Here is a 10,977-nt window from a genome sequence, read left to right as displayed (position 1 = left end):
AGACCTGCGTGATGAGGGTCTTTTGGATTACGCCGAATATGATGACACACTGACCTTCTAGGAAACAAGATACCAGGATTTGGGTGAGATTGTTCCCTGATAGAGAGCATCAGGTTAACCAATGAATATTGCATCCCTGGTTATTGTTTTTCAGTTTCAACCAGTTGTGAAATGACCCTTTATTGTACTGGTAACTGGGGTCTCTCAAGAACTTCTTGTTATTAGTTAACTGGAGGTTAACCCTTTAGTGACGGAGCTAATTTTCACCTTAATGACCAGACCAAATTTTGCAATTCTGACCAGTGTCACTTCATGAGGTTATAACTCTGGAACGCTTCAACGGATCCCGGTGATTCTGAGATTGTTTTTTCGTCACATATTGGACTTCATGTTAGTACCAAATTTAGGACAATATTTTTTGTGTTTATTTATGAAAAAAATTGAATATTGGCAAAAATTTTGAAAATTTAGCAATTTTCAACTTTTGAATTTTTATACCGTTAAACCAGAGATTTCTGTGACACAAAATAGTTAATAAATAACATTTCCCACATGTCTACTTTACATCAGCACAATTTTGGAAACAAAATTTTTTTTTGTTAGGAAGTTAGAGGGGTTCAAAGTTTATCAGCAATTTCTCATTTTTACATCAAAATTTACAAAACCAGTTTTTTAGGGACCACATCACATTTGAAGTGACTTCAATAGGCCTAGATGACAGAAAATACCCAAAAGTGACACCATTCTAAAAACTGCACCCCCCAAAGTACTCAAAACCACATTCAAGAAGTTTATTAACCCTTCAGGTGCTTCACATGAACAAAAGCAATGTGGAATGAAAAAAAGCAAAAATTAAATTTTACCTAAAAATGTTGCTCTAACCCAAATTTATTCACTTTTAGAAGAAATAACACAACAAAATGGACCTCAAAACTTGTTCCCCACTTTCTTATGAGCGCGCCGATACCCCACATGTGGTCAGAAACCTCTGTTTGGACAAATGGGAGGGCTCGGAACAGAAGGAGCAATATTTGAATTTTGGAAAGCAAATTTGGCTGAAATAGATTGCGGGCACCATGTTGCATTTACAGGTCCGCTAAGGTACCTAAACAGAAGAAATCCCTCACAAGTGACACCATTTTGGAAACTAGACCCCTCAAGGCTTCTATCTAGGGGTATAGTGAGCATTTTAGATCCACAGGTACTTCACAGATTTTGTTAACGTTACGTTGTCATATTGAAAATTTTAATAATTTTCTCAAAAATGTTGCTTTAGAATCAATTTTCTCACTTTTTCAAGAGGTAATTCCAAAAATTTGACCTCAAGGTTTGTTAACCACTTTTTTATGAGCGCGGTGATACCTCACATGTGGTCTGAAACCTTTGTTTGGACAAATGGGAGGGCTTGGAACGAAAGGAGCAATATTTGAATTTTAGAAAGGAAATTTGGCTGAAAAAGATTGCGGGCACCATGTTGCATTTGGAGGTCCCCTAAGGTACCTAAACAGCAGAAACCCCGCACAAGTGGCCCCATTTTGGAAACTAGGCCCCTCAAGGAATTTATCTAGCTGTTTGGTGAGTACCCTGAACCCTCAGGTGCTTCACAGAATTTTATAACGTTGAGCCATGAAAAAAAAAAAATAAAATTTTACCACAAAATTGTTATTTCAACCAGGTAGCTTTTTTTTTTACAAGAGTAAAAGGAAAAAATTCAGCATAACATTTATTGTGCAATTTCTCCTGAGTTTGGCGATACCTTATATGTGGTGGAAATCAACTGTTTGGGCGCATGGCAGGGCTCGGAAGGGAAGGAGTGCCATTTGACTGCAAAATTGGCTGGAATCAATAGCGGACGCCAGGTTGCATTTGGAGAGCCCCTGAGGTGCCTAAACAGTGGCGGTCCCCCACAAGTGACTTCATTCTGGAAACAAGACACCTCAAGGCTTTTATCAAGGTGTATAGTGAGCAGTTTGAATCCACGAGTACTTCACAGAATTTGATAAGCTTAGGTTGCCATATTGAAAATTTTCATTTTTTTCACAAAACTGTTGATTTAGCATCAAATTTCTCACTTTTTCAAGAGACAACAACAAACCGTGGACCCCACAGGTTGTTATCCAATGTCTTATGAGCACAGGGATACCCCACATGTGGCCAAAAACCTCTGTTTGGATAAATGGGAGGGCTTGGAATGGAAGGAGCACCATTTGAATTCTGGAAAAGTTGAAATAAATTGCGCGCACCATGTCACATTAGCAGGGCCCCTTGGGTACCTATACATCAGAAAACCCCCACAAGTGACCCCATTTTGGAAACTGGATTTTATTCAGGAGTATAGTAAGCATTTTGAATCCACAGGTACTTCACAAAAATGTTGCTGTAGCAACAAATGTCTCACTGTTAGGCTCTGTGGCCATGATCCAGCGACACGGCATCTAGTACACAGTGTCAGCCTCCTGCAGAGATGTGAGTGTTGTCCACGGGAGAACGCAGCTGCCCATGCCCACGATTTGGGTTCAGGCCGCTGTGGAGCTCTATGCTACCTGCAGAGAACACTCATCTCCGCAGCATAAATTGACATGCTGAGGCTCGGGAAGCTGCGCCACAGGTCGGTTTATGCTGCGGAGAAAAGAAGCACATTGGGCATGGGATTTCTAAAAATCCTTCCACTGTGCTTCTACTGCACAACGCAGCATTATGGACACAGGGAAAACACTCTGCGCCCAAAACGCTGCAAACCCTGATTGTGGGCACACAGCGTAAAATGCTACAATGGATGAATGGATAGATGTCAAACAAATATAACGTCCCATTCCCCTGCATATTCTAAGCTGGCGCCCTTTAGTGCCTTTCATGTGGCACTAAAGGGTGCCTAGCCTTGTATTTAGCCCCCCAAAAAATTAATAATTAAAATAAACGACGTGGGGTCCCCCCTATTTTTGATAGCCAGCTAGGGTAAAGCAGACAGCTGTAGCCTGCAAACCACAGCTGACAGCTTCACCTTGGCTGGTGATCAATTTGGAGGGCTCCCCAGGCGTTTTTTTAAAAAAAAAAACGTGGGGTCCCCCCCAAATTAGATCACCAGCCAAGGTGAAGCGGACAGCTGGGGTCTGGTATTCTCAGGGTGGGAAGAGCCATGGTTATTGGACTCTTCCCAGCCTAAAAATAGCAGGCCGCAGCCGCCCCAGAAGTGGCGCATCCATTAGATGCGCCAATCCTGGCGCTTCGCCCCAGCTCATCCCGCGCCCTGGTGCGGTGGCAGACGGGGTAATATATGGGGTTGATACCAGCTGTAATGTCACCTGGCATCAAGCCCTGGGGTTAGTGATGTCACGGCATCTGAACAGATACCCGACATCACTAACCCAGTCAGTAATAGAAAAAAAAAAGACAAAAAAAAAATTTATTTGAAAAAACACTCCCCGAAACATTCCTCTTTTACCAATTTATTGAAAATAAAGAAATTCCGGTCGCTGTAATCCATTTTGGAGGTCCCGCGCCGACTCTGGATCTTCTAGAATATGGGGGGCACGTTCAGGGAACGTATCCCCCATTTTCTGGAAGAGCAAGCTCTCCATGAGCAGTGTGGGTGCAGTAATCTGAGAATACTGCACTCACACTGCCCCGGTCCAACCTAGGGCAGAGTGACCTGCAGTAACCTCATTCCAGAATATGAGGGGCACGCTCACAGAACGTACCCCCCATTTTCTGGAACAGCAGCCTCTCCATGTGAGGAGTGTGGCTGCAGATCACTGCACTCACCCTCCCCCGGTCCACAGTGGAGCCTGTGCATCAGCGACGTCAGCAGGATCCCTGCTTGCAGGGATCCAGCTGACAGCCGCTGTCTGCGCATGCGCCGCCAGCATTGAAGAAGGAGGCGGCGATCGCGGGCCCGGAGCGGCAGACAGGTAACGTATAACCGGGGGCTTGGGGGGGGGGGGTGACCTAGTGGGACCTGGGGACACCTTTCTGCCGCATGTGACGTGTCACATGCGGCAGAAAGAGCAGAATGAAGGCGGCCGCGCGCTGTGCGCCGCCATCTTCCACGCTCCGGAGGGGGGAGGGGTGTGGTGGCTCTGGAGAACCGGAGGGGGCTCCGGTGACCAGAGGGCTCCGGTGGACCGGAGGAGGGGTCAGGGGGAGGACATTTCCCTCCGATCTGAAATGTTTGATCATTTCAGATCGGAGGGAAATGACTGCAGAGCCGGCGCCGGCGGCAGTTTTCTGTGCGCTTCGGCGCCATTTTGGATGTCCGGTGGGGGTAGGGGTGGGGGTGGGGGGACTCTCCGGTACCGGGGGCTTTGGGGGCACTAGGGGGTTAGATTTCTTTCTCATCTGACATGTTTGATCATGTCAGATGAAAAAGAAATCAGTTTTACCGGCCATTTCTTTTTTTTTCATGTGTTCGTCGGTATACGGTGTATACCGCCGATCACATGATCGGGGTCCAAAAAAAACACCCCGATTCATAATCTGGGGGGTCTCAGCTACCCCCGGTAGCTGAAACCCCCGAGATTTTCGGTCGCTGGGGGGCGCTACAGGGTTTTTTCGGGCCGCCGCTTTAAAGCGGCGGAACAGAATAAGTACCCTGTTTTGCCGCCGCTTTAAGTCGTACGGCCGTCGTTATGAGGTTAATAATCTGATGGATGACGCTGCTGCTAATGATATAAACAGAGTGTGAATAAGCAGCTGTGTTGTGAAAACTGTACATCTGGTTGATTATTTGTATGTATATTTGCCAACACCAATTGTTTGTGAGGTGTGTTTGCCATTTCACAGGGTTTGCTGGTTTCTCCTGTCAAGTCCGGAGAATTTCAGCAGTTGATTTATTCCCTGAATTGATTTTATGCATAGGCAAGGTGACCCTTCCCTATTTTTAGAGGAACTATTAAAAGTTATATTTTAGGTATTATTGCTGTATTTCAGTGTCTGACACCCCATCACTAATCTGTAAGTGAAAGTTAACACAAACACCGAAAAAATCCTTTATTTAGAATAAAAAACAAAAAGCCCCCTCTTTCACCACTTTATTAACACCCAACACACACCTGCAGGTAAGACGTAGTCCAAACGAGGTCCCACAACGATTCCAGCTCTGCTACATCTCTGTCACAGTGAGCAGCCATACATCATGACCGCTCGCTGTATGCTCCAGAGAATGAATGAGCGATGACTGATTGCAGGCAGCCGCAGTCCCACAGGCTGGAGGCACATATGACTGCAACCAATCACAGAGACCAGGCCGGCCGGTGGGCAGGGAAAGCTATGCTGAGTGCATATGGATGAGCAATGATGAGCGGAGGCTGCAGGAGCAGTTTACGTCTGCAACAGAACCTTGGTAGGTAGGAAGCGCTTGCTTCAGTCACATTTTTTTTTTTTGTAACTTCGAGTGCCAGATCCAGATCAAATAGCCAGAATCCCAGGCCCGCCACCCGGGAAACTTTTACAGTCCGTGTCCACCCATCCCTACCCACACGCAGCCCCCCTATACACCGCAAAAGCCTAGTACTGCTCCATAAATACAGGATGAGCCGTCATACAGACCCCTATATACAGTGTGGGCCCCCCACATAGCCCCCTTATATAGAGCATGAACCCCCCACATAGCTCCTCTATATACAGCGCGAGGCCAAACCCCCCCATAGCCCCTCTATACAGCGTGATCGTGCAGATATCAGGACTTGTGACGCGGACAGGCTGTGGGGGGAGAGCATGGAGAGGCCCACAGTCTCGTTTTAATCCTTGGCTATCTCGGTCAATTGGCCGGTCTGGAACAGTCAGCAGGCCAGAGGGCCACACTTTGTCCACCCTCGCCTTAGCTGAAATGACCAGTGCCACAGAAGGCTGTCTGTGGGACTCCCAGTAAGATGACATGGTACCTTGAAAAAATGAAAATACACTCAGAAGAGTGCTTATTGCTAAATAGTAAGGGTGCAAGAGCTGTGAAACCAAGATACAGTGTCCCTAGATGGCAATGGTGACAGATGGCAGCGGGATCTTCTGTCTGGATGCTTGATGAGGAAAGGAAGAGGCCAGGACAGGAGAAAAGGGGCAAGAAATGTGTCCGAAGTAGCCTGGGAAAGAAAACCCCAAAAATAAACTTCTCCCCAAGGAAACACTAAAAACATCTTGAGGGGAGAAAGTTACCACTCTCCAACCCATGTCACGCATCTTCCCACTGCCCCTAAGCTGGGTGGGGGAGGTTGTAATACCATCATGCTACCCTATAGCCAGAACAAACGTTGCGACCTACGAAAAAGCCTCAATTAGCAAGACTACCTGTCAACTCGAACCCTTGGAGCAAAACCCGTACCACAGATAATGCCTCCTAGGATGATGCAAAAAAAAAAAAATCACTAGAGCCCTAGAAAAAAGCCACAGAGAAATTTTAAAAAAGTACAGAAAGGGGCAGAAGACAGATAAGGGGGAAAAGACTTGAGCAAAGGAAGTAAAAAGGTGGGAGACGCCCAGAGGACAGACCCTAGCAAGCCACTACAAATGGACAGAGGGTGGGGGATTATACTCATTAGACGCCTGCAGTGTCACCCCTTCAGTGCCTCCCATGGAATCTGGGGACATCAGCGTTCCACTTGGTGGAGAGGTGACCAGTGATGAAATGCATCCGCAGGGGGGGGGGGGGGTACACTGCTGTGGGGGGGGCACAGGAGCCTGAAAAAAATTAATGGAAAACTTCACAATACATAGGATAAAAGAGAAACAAAAGTCATTCAGAAGACTCGACAACGATTGTGACTGACTCCGATGGACACGGCTGAAATTGTCCTGCAGAGTCTGAGGAGAAGACACAGCCCATAATAAATAATGTGGAGACCACTATTTTTTATAATTTTTTTCGCAGTTTCAAGCCTCCTAGTGGCATAAATAAAGAATAAAGTTCTGGGTCCCACAATAGTATCAGGCCTTGTGCGCACGCTGCATTTTTTGCCATGTTTTTTGGCACAGTTTGTTGCACAAAACTGCAAGTCTCTCCTCCCAGCAAAGTCTACAGAATTCAGGAACGCTGTGCGCATGTTATTTTTTTCCTTGACGTTTTGGGTGCAGAACAAAGAAGCAGCATGTCAATTGTTTGTGCGTTTTTCTGCCACAAGGTGCAGTTTGTAGGTGCAGAAATTTTCTGCCGTGTGTCCACACACCCATAATAAGAAAATCAGTTATAGGTACAAAACAGGACTCACTCCTCACCTTTCAGCCCCTTCAAGCAGACGATCTGATATAAATTACATTAATCCCCCAACAACACCCCCTGCCCTGTTCACCATCACACAAGTGGCACCACCCAATTCCCTGTGCAACCCTCTGCATGTAGCCCAACACAAGTGACATCAGACACTCTTCCTGCACAGTGCCATGTAACATCACCCACTTCTCCATGTAGCCCCACAAAACACAGCCTCAGATGAGTAACATCACCCCTCCTTCCCCACGCACTTCCCCAGGACATGGCACCGCGCACGTGACATCAGCCTCTCCCCCATGCAGCCTTATGTGAGTGACATCAACCCTTTCCCCATGCACCCTACACACGTAGACCCACCCCCATAAATTCACCCTTCCTCACACATGTAGCGTCAGCCCCCAGCACATAATGTCAGTTTCCCACACTGTCCTATGTGTGTAACATATTTCCTGCACAGCTCGGAGCATACCAATTGGACCCTTACTGCATCACAGCTTCACATGAGTAACATCACCCCGCGCAAGTCACCCCACCCAACATCGCCCCCTGCCCGACACTCCACATCATTGCCCCGTGGCCAACCCCCCACAAAATCACCCCCTGCCCAACCTCCACAACCATCACCCCCTGCCCAACCCCCCCCCCCCCATCATCACCCCTTGCCCAACCTCCCACACCATCACCCCCTGCCCAATCCCCCCCATCATCACCCCCTGCCCAACCTCCCACACCATCACCCCCTGCTCAATCCCCCACACCATCACCCCCTGCCCAATCCCCCCCCCCATCATCACCCCCTGCCCAACCTCCCACACCATCACCCCCTGCCCAACCCCCCCCATCATCATCACCCCCTGCCCAACCTCCCACACCATCACTCCCTGCCCAATCCCCCCCCCCATCATCACCCCCTGCCCAACCTCCCACAACCATCACCCCCTGCCCAACCCCCCCCCCATCATCGCCCCCTGCCCAACCTCCCACACCATCACCCCCTGCCCAACCCCCCCTCCCATCATCGCCCCTGCCCAAGCTCCCACACCATCACCCCCTGCCCAACCCCCCCTCCCATCATCGCCCCCTGCCCAAGCTCCCACACCATCACCCCCTGCCCAACCCCCCTCCCCCCCTCCCATCATCGCCCCCTGCCCAAGCTCCCACACCATCACCCCCTGCCCAACCCCCCCTCCCATCATCGCCCCTGCCAAGCTCCCACACCATCACCCCCTGCCCAACCCCCCCTCCCATCATCGCCCCCTGCCCAAGCTCCCACACCATCACCCCCTGCCCAACCCCCCCTCCCATCATCGCCCCCTGCCCAAGCTCCCACACCATCACCCCCTGCCCAACCCCCCCCTCCCATCATCGCCCCCTGCCCAAGCTCCCACACCATCACCCCCTGCCCAACCCCCCCTCCCATCATCGCCCCCTGCCCAACCTCCCACACCATCACCCCCTGCCCAACCCCCCCTCCCATCATCGCCCCCTGCCCAACCTCCCACACCATCACCCCCTGCCCAACCCCCCCTCCCATCATCGCCCCCTGCCCAACCTCCCACACCATCACCCCCTGCCCAACCCCCCCCTCCCATCATCGCCCCCTGCCCAAGCTCCACACCATCACCCCCTGCCCAACCCCCCCTCCCATCATCACCCCCTGCCCAAGCTCCCACACCATCACCCCCTGCCCAACCCCCCCTCCCATCATCACCCCCTGCCCAAGCTCCCACACCATCACCCCCCTGCCCAACCCCCCCCTCCCATCATCACCCCCTGCCCAACCTCCCACACCATCACCCCCTGCCCAACCCCCCCTCCCATCATCACCCCCTGCCCAACCTCCCACACCATCACCCCCTGCCCAACCCCCCCTCCCATCATCACCCCCTGCCCAACCTCCCCACACCATCACCCCCTGCCCAACCCCCCCTCCCATCATCACCCCTGCCCAACCTCCCACACCATCACCCCCTGCCCAACCCCCCCTCCCATCATCACCCCCTGCCCAACCCCCCACACCATCACCCCTGCCCAACCCCCCCTCCCATCATCACCCCCTGCCCAACCTCCCACACCATCACCCCCTGCCCAACCCCCCCTCCCATCATCACCCCCTGCCCAACCTCCCACACCATCACCCCCTGCCCAACCCCCCCTCCCATCATCACCCCCCTGCCCAACCTCCCACACCATCACCCCCTGCCCAACCCCCCCTCCCATCATCACCCCCTGCCCAACCTCCCACACCATCACCCCCTGCCCAACCCCCCCCTCCCATCATCACCCCCTGCCCAACCTCCCACACCATCACCCCCTGCCCAACCCCCCCTCCCATCATCACCCCCTGCCCAACCTCCCACACCATCACCCCCCTGCCCAACCCCCCCTCCCATCATCACCCCCTGCCCAACCTCCCACACCATCACCCCCTGCCCAACCCCCCCTCCCATCATCACCCCCTGCCCAACCTCCCACACCATCACCCCCTGCCCAACCCCCCCTCCCATCATCACCCCCTGCCCAACCTCCCACACCATCACCCCCTGCCCAACCCCCCCTCCCATCATCACCCCCTGCCCAACCTCCCACACCATCACCCCCTGCCCAACCCCCCCTCCCATCATCACCCCCTGCCCAACCTCCCACACCATCACCCCCTGCCCAACCCCCCCTCCCATCATCACCCCCTGCCCAAGCTCCCCACACCATCACCCCCTGCCCAACCCCCCCTCCCATCATCACCCCCTGCCCAAGCTCCCACACCATCACCCCCTGCCCAACCCCCCCCTCCCATCATCACCCCCTGCCCAAGCTCCCACACCATCACCCCCTGCCCAACCCCCCCTCCCATCATCACCCCCCTGCCCAAGCTCCCACACCATCACCCCCTGCCCAACCCCCCCTCCCATCATCACCCCCTGCCCAAGCTCCCACACCATCACCCCCTGCCCAACCCCCCCTCCCATCATCACCCCCTGCCCAAGCTCCCACACCATCACCCCCTGCCCAACCCCCCCTCCCATCATCACCCCCTGCCCAACCTCCCACACCATCACCCCCTGCCCAAGCTCCCACACCCATCACCCCCTGCCCAACCCCCCCTCCCATCATCACCCCCTGCCCAACCTCCCACACCATCAACAGAACATCCACAACATCAAGAACCATCATAGAACAGCCACTCAACCACCCCACTGCCACAACCCCCCCCTTCCCATCACACCTGCCCAACTCCCACACCTACCCCTGCCCAACCCCCCCTCCCATCATCACCCCCTGCCCAACCTCCCACACCATCACCCCCTGCCCAACCACCCCTCCCATCATCACCCCCCTGCCCAACCTCCCACATCACCCCCTGCCCAACCCCCCCTCCCATCATACCCCTGCCCAAGCCTCCCACACCATCACCCCCTGCCCAACCCCCCCCTCCCATCATCGCCCCCCTGCCCAACCTCCCACACCATCACCCCTGCCCAACCCCCCCTCCCATCATCACCCCCCTGCCCAAGCCTCCCACACCATCACCCCCTGCCCAACCCCCCCTCCCATCATCACCCCCTGCCCAACCTCCCACACCATCACCCCCTGCCCAACCCCCCCTCCCATCATCACCCCCCTGCCCCAACCTCCCCACAACCATCACCCCCCCTGCCCAACCCCCCCTCCCATCATCACCCCCTGCCCAACCTCCCACACCATCACCCCCTGCCCAACCCCCCCTCCCATCATCACCCCCTGCCCAACCTCCCACACCATCACCCCCCTGCCCAACCCCC

This window comes from Anomaloglossus baeobatrachus, chromosome 1, assembly GCF_048569485.1.
Source record: "Anomaloglossus baeobatrachus isolate aAnoBae1 chromosome 1, aAnoBae1.hap1, whole genome shotgun sequence".
In the NCBI taxonomy this organism is placed as follows: domain Eukaryota; kingdom Metazoa; phylum Chordata; class Amphibia; order Anura; family Aromobatidae; genus Anomaloglossus; species Anomaloglossus baeobatrachus.
Note: the sequence above shows the minus strand (reverse complement) of the source record.